Source organism: Saccopteryx bilineata, chromosome 3, assembly GCF_036850765.1.
Source record: "Saccopteryx bilineata isolate mSacBil1 chromosome 3, mSacBil1_pri_phased_curated, whole genome shotgun sequence".
Classification (NCBI taxonomy): Eukaryota; Metazoa; Chordata; class Mammalia; order Chiroptera; family Emballonuridae; genus Saccopteryx; species Saccopteryx bilineata.
Genome location: NC_089492.1, coordinates 296,860,082 through 296,873,840, shown reverse-complemented (window position 1 = coordinate 296,873,840; position 13,759 = coordinate 296,860,082).

Genomic DNA, 13,759 nt, shown 5'->3' with positions numbered 1-13,759 from the left:
ACCTTATGCTCTCCTCCATTCATGTGCAATAAAATGTTCCTTATTTCTAATCCTTACAACATCAGATAGACATTATTGAGTCTTCATCTCTTTAGTTTACAGGATTTAACCTGGTCTCAAAAACTGAACAGATGGACAAAATCAGACATGAGCCTGGGAAGGAGGAATCCAAAGTTGTGCCCCCTACTCTCTCTGGACCTCATGATCCTTCCCGACTTCATCAGGTGTCACGAGTGCCATTTCTCCAGCAATGTTATCACTTGGTGTTTGTGGGGACAGCCAGGTGAAGGACTGACTCTAAATATAATCATCTTTAAGGAAGATATAATTTGTAAAATTTTCCAGAGTCTGAATATGGATAAAATGAAATGTTATTTGACCAAGAGGAAGAAGACTATCATGCCATTTGGGACAAGATGAATGGGCCTTCAGCCCACTTTGTTAAGGGAGACACATCACAGAGAGAAAGATAAATTCCAAATGATCTCACATCCCTGTGGAAGTTATAAATGTGAAACTTGTAGAAACAGAGAGTGGGATGGAGATTAACCCCAGAGAGTGTGGGAAAAGAAGAGAGGTTGGTTAAAGAGTATCAACTCTCAGTTATGAGCTTAACAGCATTCATTCCTTTCATGGCTGATTTGTAGTCCATTTTGTACACATGCCAGGTCTCTCTTGTCTGGTCATCTGTGGATATAATGATTCAATCTAATCTTTTTCTAAATCTTTTTTCAGGTTATTTTGACATTTAATTATGTTGCATACCTATCACCCAAAGTCAAATTGTCTTCCGTCACCTTCTATCTGGTTTCTATTGTGCCCCCCTCCCCCTACTCTGTCTCTCTCCTTCCTCCCCCCTCCCTCATAACCGCCACAGTCTTGTCTATGTCTCTTAGTCTCATTTTTATGTCCCACCTATGTATGGAATCACACAGTTCTTAGTTTTTTCTGATTTACTTATTTCAGTTAGCATAATGTTATCAAGGTCCATTCATGTTGTTGTAAATGATCAGATGTCATCATTTCTTATGGCTGAGTAGTATTTCATAGTATATATGTACCACTTCTTCTTTATCCAATCATCTATTGAAGGGCTTTTTGGTTGTTTCCATGTCTTGGCCACTGTGCACAATGCTGCAATGAACATGGGGCTGCATATGCCTTTACATACCAATGTTTTTGAGTTTTGGGGATATATATCCAGTAGAGGGGTTGCTGGGTAATATGGTATTTCTTTTTTTAGTTTTTTGAAGAACCACCATACTTTCTTTCATAATGGTTGTACTACTTTATATTCCTACCAAGAATGAATGAGGGTTCCTTTTTCTCCACAGCCTCTCCAACACTTGTTATTACCTGTCTTATAAATAATAGCTAATCTAACAGGCGTGCGGTGGTATCTCATTGTAGTTTTGATTTGCATTTCTCTAATAGCTAATGAAGATGAGCATCTTTTTATAAATCTGTTGGCCATTTGTATCTCTTCCTGGGAGAAATGTCTGTTCATGTCCTCTTCTCATTTTTTTATTAGATTGCTTCTTTGCTTGTTGTTGAGTTTTATGAGTTCTTTGTATATTTTTGATATTAAGCCCTTATCTGAGCTGTTGTTTAAAAATATCATCTCCCATTTAGTTGGCTGTCAGCTTGTTTTTTTGTCAGTTTCTCTTGCTGTGCAAAAACTTCTTAGTCTGATGTGATCCTATTCATTTATCTTTGCCTTCACTTCCCTTGCCTTTGGAGTCAAATTCATAAAATGCTCTTTGTAACCCAGGTCCCTGAGTTTAGTACCTATGTTTTACTCTATGTACTTTATTGTTTCAGGTCTTATATTTAGGTCTTTGATCCATTTTGAATTAATTCTAGTACAAGGGGACAAACTGTAGTCGAGTTTTATTCTTTTGCATGTGGCTTTCCAGTTATCCCAGCACCATTTGTTGAAGAGGCTTTCTTTTCTCCACTGTGTGTTGGTGGCCTCTTTATCAAAAATTATTTGACCATATATATATGTGTGATTTTATTTCTGGGCTTTCTATTCTGTTCCATTGGTCTGTCTATTTTTCTGCCAATACCGTGCTGTTTTGATTGTTGTGGCTCTATAATATAATTTGAAGTCAGGTATTGTAATGCCCCCAGCTTTGTTCTTTTTTCTTAGGATTGCTTTGGCTATTCAGGGTTTTTTATAGATTCATATAAATGTGATGGTTTTTTGTTTCATTTCTTTAAAAAAATGCCATTGCAATTTTGATGGGAATTGCATTGAATTTCTATATTGCTTTGGGTAATATGGTCATTTTGACTATATTTATTCTTCCTATCTAAGAACAAAGAATATTTTTCCATTTCATTGTATCTTTTTCAATTTCCCTTAACAATGCTTTGTAGTTTTAATTATATAGGTGCTTTACAATCTTTGTTATGTTTATTTTTAGGTATTTTTGATGTTGTTGTTGCAACCATGAATGGGATTATTTTTTTGAGTTCGTTTTCTGATGTTTCATTGTTGGCATATAGGAAGGCAATGGATATTAATATTGTATCCTTTGACCTTACTGTATTGGTTTATTGTTTCTAGTAATCTTTTTGTGAAATGTTTGGGGCTTTTGATGTATAGAATCATATTATCTGCAAAAAAGTGAAACCCTTACATCTTCTTTTCCAATAGGAATGCCTTTTATTTCTTTTTCTTGTCTGATTGCTCCTGCTAGAACTTCCAGCACCATGTTAAATAAGAGTGGAGAGAGTGGACAACCCTATCTTGTTCCTGATTTAAGGGGAAAAGTCCTCAGTTTTATGCTATTTAATATGATGTTATCTGATGTTTTATCATAAATGGCCTTTATTATGTTGAGATATTTTCCTTCTATACCCATTTTGTTGAGTGTTTTAAACATAAAATTGTGTTGTATTCTATCAAATGCCTTTTCTGCATCTATTGATAAGATCATGTGGTTTTTGTTCTTTGTTTTGTTGATATGGTGTATTACATTAACCGTTTTATGTATGCTGAACCACCCTTTTGATTCTGGGATCAATCCCACTTGATCAAGATGTGTTATTTTTTTAATATGTTGTTGTAGTTGATTTGCTAGTATTTTGTTTATTATTTTAGCATCTGTATTCATTAGAGATATTGGTCTATAGTTTTCTTTTATTCTGTTGTCTTTGCCAGGTTTTGGTATGAGGGATATATTGACCTCAAAATGTGTTTGAAGTATTGCTTCTTTTTGAACTTTTTGGAAGACTTTGAGTAGAGTAGAAACCAGGTCTTCTTTGAATGTTTGATAGAATTCATTAGTATAGCTGTCTGGCCCTGTACTTTTATTTTGGGGGAGGTTTTTAATAGTTTTTTTTCATTTCCTCTCTGCTAATTGATTTGTTTAGGCTTTCTGCTTCTTAATGACTCACTCTAGGAAGATTGTATTGCTCTAGGAATTAATCCATTTTTTCTAGATTGTTAAATTTGGTGGCATATGGATTTTCATAGTAATCTACAATAATTCTTTGTATATCTATGATATCTGTGGTGATTTTCCTCTTTTGTTTTGGATTTTTTTAATTCATTTTTAGAGAGGAGAGAGGGCGAAAGAGAGACAGAGAGAGAGAAGGGGGGAGAAGCTGGAAGCATTAACTCTCATATGTGCCTTGACCAGGCAAGTCCAGGGTTTTGAACCAGCGACCTCAGCATTTCCAGGTCGACGCTTTATCCACTGCGCAACCACAGGTCTTCGATTTTGTTTATATGAGTCCTTTCTCTTTTTTCCTTGGTGAGTCTTGCCAAGGGTTTGTCAATTTTGTTGATCTTTTCAAAGAACTAGCTCCTTGTTTTATTAATTTTTTCTATAGTTTTCCTGTTCTTTATTTCATTTATTTCTTCTCCGATTTTCATTATTTCCTTTCTTCGGCTGGTTTTGGATTGTCTTTGTTCTTATTTTTCTAGTTCCTTAAGATGTGAAGTTAAGTGGTTTACTTGGGCTCTCTCTTGTTTGTTCATATAGGGCTGTATTGATATGAACTTCCCTCTTATTACTGCTTTTGCTGCATCCCAGAGATTCTGATATGTCGTACTGTTATTTTCATTTGTTTGTATGTATCTTTTGATCTCTGCGTTTATTTCTTCTTTGACCTACTCATTTTTAAAAGTATGTTGTTTAGTTTCCACATTTTTGTGGGATTTTCCCCTTTTTTGCAGTTGAATTCTAGTTTCAAGGCTTTATAATCAGAAAATATGCTTGGTATAATTTCAATTTTTCTGAATTTGCTGATGTTATTTTTGTGGACCAATATATAGTCAATTCTTGAGAATGTTCCATGTACACTAGAGAAAAATGTATACTCTGGCACTTTGGGATAAAATGTCCTATAGATGTCTATTATATCCAATTGTTCTAGTGTTTCATTTAAGTCCAATATTTTTTTGTTGATTCTCACTTTGGATGAATGATCTAGAGCCATCAGCAGTGTATTCAGTTCTCCAAGTATAATTTTATTTTTCTCAGTTTTTGTTTTTAGGTCAGTCTGTAGCTGTCTTATATATTTTCGTGCTCTTGGTTTGGTGCATATATATTAACAAGTGTTATGTCTTCTTGATTCAGTGTCCCCTTAATCATTATGAAATGACCGCTTTTTTTTTGCATATATAAATTTTTTTTAATTAATTTTACTAGGGTGACATCAATAAGTCAGGGTACATGTGTTCAAAGAAGACATGTGCAGGTTATATTGTCAACCAATTATGTTGCATACCCATCACCCAAAGTCAAATTGTCCTCCGTCACCTTCTATATAGTTTTCTTTGTGCCCCTCCCCTCCCCCTTTCTCTCTTCCTCTCCACCCATCCCCCTGACCCCCACACTCTTATCAATGTCTCTTAGTCTCCCTTTTATCCCACCTACATATGGAATAATGCAGTTCTTGTTTTTTTCTGATTTACTTATTTCACTTCGTATAATGTTATCAAGATCCCACCATTTTGCTGTAAATGATCCGATGTCATCATTTCTTATGGCTGAGTAATATTTTATAGTGTATATGTGCCACATCTTCTTTATCCAGTCATCTATTGAAGGGCTTTTTGGTTCTTTCCATGCCACTGTGAACAATGCTCAATGAACATGGGGCTGTATGTGTCTTTATATATCAATGTTTCTGAGTTTTTGGGGTATATACCCAGTGGAGGGATTCCTGAGTCATATGGTAGTTATATTTTTAGTTTTTTTGAGGAACCACCATACTTTCTTCCATAATGGTTGTACTACTTTACATCCCCACCAACAGTGTATGAGGGTTGCTTTTTCTCCACAGCCTCTCTAACATTTGCTGTTACCTGTCTTGTTCATAATAGCTAATCTAACAGGTGTGAGGTGGTATCTCATTGTAGTTTTGATTTGCATTTCTCTAATAACTAAAGAAGATGAGCATTTTTTTATATATCTGTTGGCCATTTGTATTTCTTCCTGGGAGAAGTATCTGTTCATGTCTTCTTCCCATTTTTATTGGATTGTTTGTTTGTTTATTTTTTATTGAGTTTTATAAGTCCTTTGTATATTTTGGATATTAGGCCCTTATCTGAGCTGTTGTTTGAAAATATCATTTCCCATTTAGTTGGCTTTCTGTTTATTTTGTTGTCAGTTTCTCTTGCTGAGCAAAAACTTCTTAGTCTGATGTAGTCCCATTCATTAATTTTTGCCTTCACTTCTCTTGCATTTGGAGTCAAATTCATAAGATGCTCTTTAAAACCCAGGTCCATGAGTTGAGTACCTATGTCTTCTATGTATTTAATTGTTTCAGGTCTTATGTTTAGATCTTTGATCCATTTTGAGTTAATTTTAGTACAGGGGGACAAACTGTAGTCCAGTTTTATTCTTTTGCATGTGGCTTTCCAGTTTTCCCAGCACCATTTATTGAAGAGGCTTTCTTTTCTCCATTGTGTATTGTAGGCCCCTTTATCAAAAATTATTAGACTATATATATGTGGTTTTATTTCTGGGTTTTCTATTCTGTTCCATTGGTCTGAGTTCTATCTTTCTGTCAATACCATGCTCTTTTGATTGTCATGGCCCTATAATATAGTTTGAAGTCAGGTATTGTAATGCCCCCAGCTTCATTCTTTTTCTTTAAGATTGCTTTGGCTATTCAGGGTTTTTTATAGTTCCATATAAATCTGATGGTTTTTTGCTCCGTTTCTTTAAAAAATGTCATTGAAATTTTGATGGGAATTGCATTAAATTTGTATATTGCTTTGGGTAATATGGCCATCTTGATTATATTTATTCTTCCTAACCAAGAACAAGGAATATTCTTCCATCTCATTATATCTTTTTCGATTTCCCTTAACAATGGTTTATAGTTTTCATTATATAAGTCCTTTACATTCTTTGTTATGTTTATTCCTAGGTATTTTATTTTTTTTGTTGCAATCGTGAAGGGGATTATTCTTTTGAGTTCCTTCTCAGTTGTTTCATTGTTGGCATATAGAAAGGCTATTGACTTCTGAATATTAATTTTGTATCCTGCGACCTTACTGTATTGGCTTATTGTTTCTAGTAGTCTTTTTGTGGATTCTTTGGGGTTTTCGATGTATAGGATCATATCATCTGCAAAAAGTGATACCTTTACTTCTTCTTTTCCGATATGGATGCCTTTTATTTCTTTGTCTTGTCTGATTGCTGTGGCGAGAACCTCTAGTACCACATTAAATAAGAGTGGAGAGAGTGGACAACCCTGTCTTGTTCCTGATTTAAGGGGGAAAGCCTTCAGTTTAGTGCCATTTAATATGATGTTAGCTGATGGTTTATCATATATGGCCTTTATCATGTTGAGATATTTTCCTTCTATACCCATTTTGTTGAGTGTCTTAACTAAAAAATTGTGTTGTATTTTATCGAAAGCCTTTTCTGCATCTATTGATAAGATCATGTGTTTTTTGTTCTTTGTTTTGTTGATATGGTGTATTAAGTTAACTGTTTTACGTATGTTGAATCATCCTTGAGATTCTGGGATGAATCCCACTTGATCATGATGTATTATTTTTTTTAATATGTTGTTGTATTTGATTTGCTAGTATTTTGTTCATTATTTTAGAGATATTGGTCTGTAGTTTTCTTTTTTTGTGACATCCTCGCCTGGTTTTGGTATGAGGATTATGTTGGCCTCATAAAATGTGTTTGGAAGTATTGCTTCTTCTTCAATTTTTTTTTGGAAGACTTTCAGTAGAATAGGAACCAAGTCTTCTTTGAATGTTTGATAAAATTCGCTGGTATAGCCGTCTGGGCCTGGACTTTTATTTTTGGAGAGGTTTTTAAAGGTTTTTTCTATTTCTTCTCTACTAATAGGTCTGTTTAGGCATTCTGCTTCTTTTTGACTCAGTCTAGGGAGGTTGTATTGTTCTAGGAATTTATCCATTTCTTCTAGGTTGTTGAATTTAGTGGCATAAAGTTTTTCATAGTATTCTACAATAATTCTTTGTATATCTACAGTGTTTGTGGTGATTTCTCCTCTTTCATTTTGGATTTTGTTTATATGAGTTCTTTCTCTTTTTTCCTTGGTAAGTCTTGCCAAGGGTTTGTCAATTTTCTTAATTTTTTCAAAGAACCAGCTCCTTGTTCTATTAATTTTTTCTATAGTTTTTCTGTTCTCCATTTCATTTATTTCTGCTCTGATTTTTATTATCTCCTTTCTTAGGCTGGTTTTTGGTTGTCTTTGTTCTTCTTTTTCTAGTTCCTTAAGGTGTGAAGTTTAGTGGTTTACTTGGGCTCTCTCTTGTTTGTTTGTTCATATATGCTTGAAGTGATATGAACTTCCCTCTTATCACTGCTTTTGCTGCATCCCATAGATTATGATATGTCGTATTGTCATTTTCATTTGTCTGTATATATGTTTTGATCTCTGCACTTATTTCTTTTTTGACCCATTCATTTTTTTAAAGTATGTTGTTTAGTTTCCACATTTTTGTGGAAATTTTTTCCTTTTTTTGCAGTTGAATTCTAGTTTCAAGTCTTTATGATCAGAAAATATGCTTGGTACAACTTCGATTTTTCTGAATTTCTGATGTTGTTTTTGTGGCCCAACATATGGTCAATTCTTGAGAATGATCCATGTACACTGGAGAAAAATGTATACTCAGTCATTTTGGGATGAAATGTCTTGTAGATATCTATCATATCCAGGTGCTCTAGTGTTTTGTTTAAGGCCACTATATCTTTGTTGATTCTCTGTTTGGATGACCAATCTAGAGCTATCAGCAGTGTATTGAGGTCTCCAAGTATGATTGTATTTTTGTCAGTTTTTGTTTTAAGGTCAGTAAGTAGTTGTCCTATATATTTTGGTGCTCCTTGGTTTGGTGCATATATATTAAGAATTGTTATGTCTTCTTGATTCAGTGTTCCCTTAACCATTATGAAACGGCCATTTTTTGTCTCTGAGTACTTTTGCTGTCTTGGGGTGTTATTTGCTTGGAGTATTGTTTTCCAGCCTTTTACTTTGATTTTGTTTTTATCCTTGTTACTTAGATGAGTTGCTTGTAGGCAGCATACAGTTGGATTTTCTTTTTTAATCCATTCTGCTAATCTGTGCCTTTTTATTGGTGAGTTTAAGCCATTTACATCTAGTGTAATTATTGTCACTTGTGAGTTCCCTATTGCCATTTTATAGATTGCTTTCTCTTTTGTGTGTTGTTTGATTCTTATCTTTTGTTTTTCTATCTTTTGTTTTTATTTGGTTGTATTCCATACATCTTTCCTCTGTTGCTATCTTTTTTAAATCATGTGCTTCTATGGTGGTTTTTTCAATGGTGGTTACCTTAAGTAATGAAAAGGGCCCCTACCCTGTTCATTGTAGTGCACTATCTTGTGAATACTTTTGCACTCCATCGTCCTTTGCTACTGTTAATCTCCATCCTATCCGCCCCCCCCCCCTTTTTTTGTTATCAGTTTAAATTTGGTTTTATTGTGTTCTTGGTGGAGCTTTTACTTGTGGTTTTGTTTTGTTTTGTTCTTTGTATCTGGTTGGAGAACTCCCTTTAGTAATTCCTGGAATGGGTTTTTTCTGATGATAAATTCCCTCATCTTTTCTGTATCTGTGAATGTTTCACTTTCTCCTTCCTATTTGAAGGACAGCTTTGATGGGTATAGTATTCGTGGCTGAAAGTTCCTCTCTTTCAGGACCTTAAATATTGGGGTCCACTGTCTTCTAGCTTGTAGTTTCTGTTGAGAAATCTGATGATAATCTAATGGGCCTTCCTTTATATGTTGTATTCTTCTTTTCCCTGGCTGTCTTGAGAATTTTTTCTTTGTCATTGGTTTGTGTCAATTTCATTATGATGTGCCTCGGAGTAGGTTTGTTGGAGTAGTTTTGTAGTTAACAAAACTCGGAGTTCTGTTTTCTTCTTGAATTTGAGGCTTTAATTCTTTCCACAGTCTTGGGAAGTTCTCATCTATTATCTGTTTGAATATGTTCTCCATTCCATTTTCTCTCTTCTCTCTCTGATATACCTATTATTCTTATGTTATTCTTTTTGATGGAGTCAGAAAATTCCTATAGAGCTTTCTCATTTTTTAAAACTTTTTAGTCTCTTTCTTCTTCTCTCTGTTGTGCCTCAAGTTGCTTGTCTTCTATTCCACTAAACCTGCCTTCTATCTGGACTGTTCTATTAGCTAAGGTTGTTACCTTGTTTTTCAGCTTGTGGATTGAGTTTTTCATCTCTGTTTGATTTGTTTTTATAGTTTCAATTTCCTTGGTAATATATTCTTTGTGTTCATTGAGTTGTTTTCTGAGCTCCCTGAATTACATTTCTGTGTTTTCTTGTATATTTCTGAGTATTTTTAGGATTTCTATTTTAAATTCTATGTCATTTAGTTCAAGATTTCCAATATATTAAATTTTTTGTCCATAGATTTTTTCTCATCTATCTGTGTTACCTCTCTTTCTTTTGTATCCATGATATTCTATTTCCTTTTTCTTAATGGCATCTGTGAGAGGTTTTGTTGATAGTATTAATGAGAATTAATAAAGAACAAAAAGTTAAAAATAAAAATAAATATAAAAAATTAAAAGAAAAAAATTATTCCCCCCCCTTTTTATCCTCTCCTCTCTTCTCCCCTCCTTCCTGAGGAAATCTTGTGGTTAACTGTGAATTATATTATGCTAAATAGAACAAAAAATACCTATAATGGAGGGCCTAAGTTGGGGAGAAGTAGTAAAGGTGCAAAAAAGGGGGTATGGAGCCACAAAATTCAATTAAGGAAAAAATGTGGGTCAAGAATAAAATGATTTGCTTTTAGGTGATGGTTGACTAAGAGATATGATGAGAGGAATAAGAGGGAAAAATGAAAAAGGGGGAAAAATTTAAAAATTACTATTGTATTTAGTGAAGCAAGAACTAGATAAAATGAATAGCCAGGGTTGGTAGCACTGCTAGTGAGTTTAAAAAGAGAGGTAAAAAAAAAAACCCAAAGTGCAAAAAAAATGAATTTGAGTTCCAGATAAAATAATTTGTTCGTTATTGAGGATTGAATGAGAGGAGACATAGAGGAGAAAGGAAGAAACTAATATAGAGGGAGAAAAGAGAGAGAGAGAAAAAGAGGAAACCACAAAAAGAAGAAAATAGAATAAAAGGAGAGAGAGAGAGTTAAGGGTTTTGGAGTGCAACTCTCATAGAGAGAAAGGAAGAAACAAGAAAAGATAATGGGAGATGTAACACTTATGGGTAGTGTAGTTCAAGGAGAGGAAAGATTAAGACTGGCAGAGAATTAAACGACCAAATTGGAAGAGGAAGAAAATAATCAAGACAAGAAGATAAGAGAAACAAACAAACAAATATAATAAAATTGGATAGGTTATAATGTCTGTGGATTAATCTTGATTTTGAGAGGTTATCTTCTTTCTTTTTCTTTTCTCTCCCTCTTCCTCATCGGTGACTCTGTACCCTGAATTCTGTCCCTGTAGCATGCTTAGGTAGAGGTTTGCAGTTGATAAGTCTCTATGGCAATTTCACATATTGGCCTTCAGTCTCTTTGGCAGTTGAGGCTCATTAGCATTTGTAGGCTCTGACAGTGAGAGAGTCCGTGTTCCTGGAGCCTCTCTCCTAGTCTTTCCTTCCTGAATTAGTAGCCTGATGATCCAGCTATGGGGTTGCTGCTGCCTCTGCCTGGAGAGCAAGAGGCTCAGAGAGCTGGCAAATCCCCACTCTATTCCCACTCCATGCAGGGCTCTGGGTAAGGCTCAATCAGTAAGAGCTGTTAGCATAATCAGGCGGGGTTTCTGCCCACACAAAGACCTCTGACTCTGCCCCTCTGTCCGGTAACACAGGTGCCCACTCCTGGGGTGCTCAGAGGAATATCTCGCTCACAATCTGCGTGTGTCGACCAGGATATGAAGCAGGCTGCCTCTCACTCCAAATGAGACTCCCACCCACACGGAAAAGTTCCAGCATTGGAATTGGATCTCACTCCCTCCCTGTATGCGGCTTTTTCAGGGTGCAGGGACGACCTGAGATTCCGCTTTCCTCCCACACAAAGGCCTCTGACTCTGCCCCTCTGCCCGGTAACACAGGCCCCCACTCCCGGGGCGCTTGGAGGAATCTCTCACCCACTCTCCATGCGCACCTACGAGGATGTGAAGCAGGTTGGCTGCCTCTCTCTCCAAGTGAGACCCCCGCCTGCACAGAAAAGTTTCAGCATTGGAATTAGCTCTTGCTCCCTCCCCATGTGCAGCTTTTTCAGGGTGCAAGGATGACCCCAAGATTCTGCATCTGGCCCACACTAAGGCCTCTGACTCAGCCCCTCTGTTGGGTAACAAAGGTGCCCACTCCCAGGGCTCTAAGAGGAATCTCTTGCCCACTATCTGCGTGTACCGACCAGGAGATTGGGGCGAATGGCTGTCCTGAGTGCCTTTCTTTGTCTGGGTTTGGCGCAAGCGTTAGCTTGTGTTGACTGGGTTGCCACAAGCACAATTTTTCCTCGGCTTGGATGTCCATGCCACAGCCTGGTTTGGCCATTTGTGCCACAGCCTGGATCTATTCACCCCCTTTGCCTGCCTTAGTTCCTACACTCTCCATTCCCAGTGAAAGCAGCCTTTATTTAACGTTAATGAGAAAGGCAGAGCCTGACCTGTGGTGGCACAGTGGATAAAGCGTCAACCTGGAACGCTGAGGTTGCTGGTTCAAAACCCTGGGCTTGCCTGGTCAAGGCACATATGGGAGTTGATGCTTCCTGCTCCTCCCCCCCTTCTCTCTCTCTCTCTCTCTCTCTCTCTCTCTCTCCTCTCCATAATGATTAAATAAAATCTTTAAAAAAAAAAAGAGAAAGGCAGAGTGTTTCTTTCTCCTTATTTCCTTAGGGGTTGATTATATATTTAGTCAATTTTTTGCTCAATCATACCTTCACGTGTAGTGCGGAACATCTGGAGGCTCCAAGGATAGATTTCTCTGTTTCTGGTTGAAGATCTTGTTGAATTTTTGGGAAGATTTATCAGTATCGCTCCTTAGGGCGCCATTACTCTGACCATAAATGAAATAACTGTTTTTGTCTCTGATTACCTTTGCTGTCTTGTAGTCAGCATTGTTACATATGACTATTGCTATACCGGGTTTTTTTGGGTTTTTTTTTTTTTTTTGGATGTTATTTGCTTGGAGTATTGTTTTCCAGGCTTTCACTTTGAATTTGTTTTTATCCTTGTAGCTTAGATGTATTTCTTGTAGTCAGCACACAGTTGTATTTTCTTTATTTTTTTTCCTGAAGTTGGAAATGGGGAGGCAGTCAGACAGACTCCCACATGCACCCAACCGAGATCCATCCAGCATGCCCACCAGGGGCCGATGTTCTGCCCATCTTGGGGCATCGCTCTGCCACAATCAGATCCATTCTAGTGCCCAAGGCAGAGGCCACAGAGCCATGCTTAGTGCCCAGGGAAACTATGCTCCAATAAAGCCTTGGCTGTGGGAGGGGAAGAGAGTGACAGAGAGGAAGGAGAGGGGGAGAGGTGGAGAAGCAAATGGGCACTTCTTCTTTGTGCCCCAGCCGGGAACTGAACCCTGGACTCCTGCACGCCAGGCGGACGCTCTACCACTGAGCCAACCGGGCAGGGCTGCATTTTCTTTTTTAATCCATTCTGCTACTCTGTGTCTTTTTATTGGTGAGTTCAATCCATTTACATTTAATGTAATTATTGACACTTGAGGGTTTCCTATTGCCATTTTATATATTGGTTTCTGTTAGTTTTGTATCTTGTTTGATTCTTCTCTTTTATATTGCTATCGTTTGTTTTTGTTTGATTGTAACCTATACTTCTTTCCTCTGTTACTTCTTTTTTCAAGTCATGTGCTTCCGTGGTGGATTTTTCACGAGTGATTGCCATTAAATAATGAAAAGGGTACCTATCTATCATGTTCATTGTATAACACTATCTCATTGGTGCTTCTTCACTTCATCTTCCTTTGCTACTGTTAATTTTTGTCCTCTCCCCTTTTCTGTTTTTGTTGTCACAGTTTAAATTGGATTTTATTGTGTTTTTGGTAGAGCTTTAAATTCTGGTTTTGATTTGTTCTTTGTATCTGGTATTTCCTGAACTGGGCGTTTTCTGGTGATAAATTCCCTCATCTTTTCTGTATCTGTGAATGTTTTTATTTCTCCTTCATATTTGAAGGATAGCTTTGATGGGTATAGTGTTCTTGGCTGGAAGTTTCTTTCAGAACTTTAAATATTGGGGTCCAGTTTCTTCTAGCTTGTAGAGTTTCTGCTAAGAAATCTGATGATAATCTAATAGG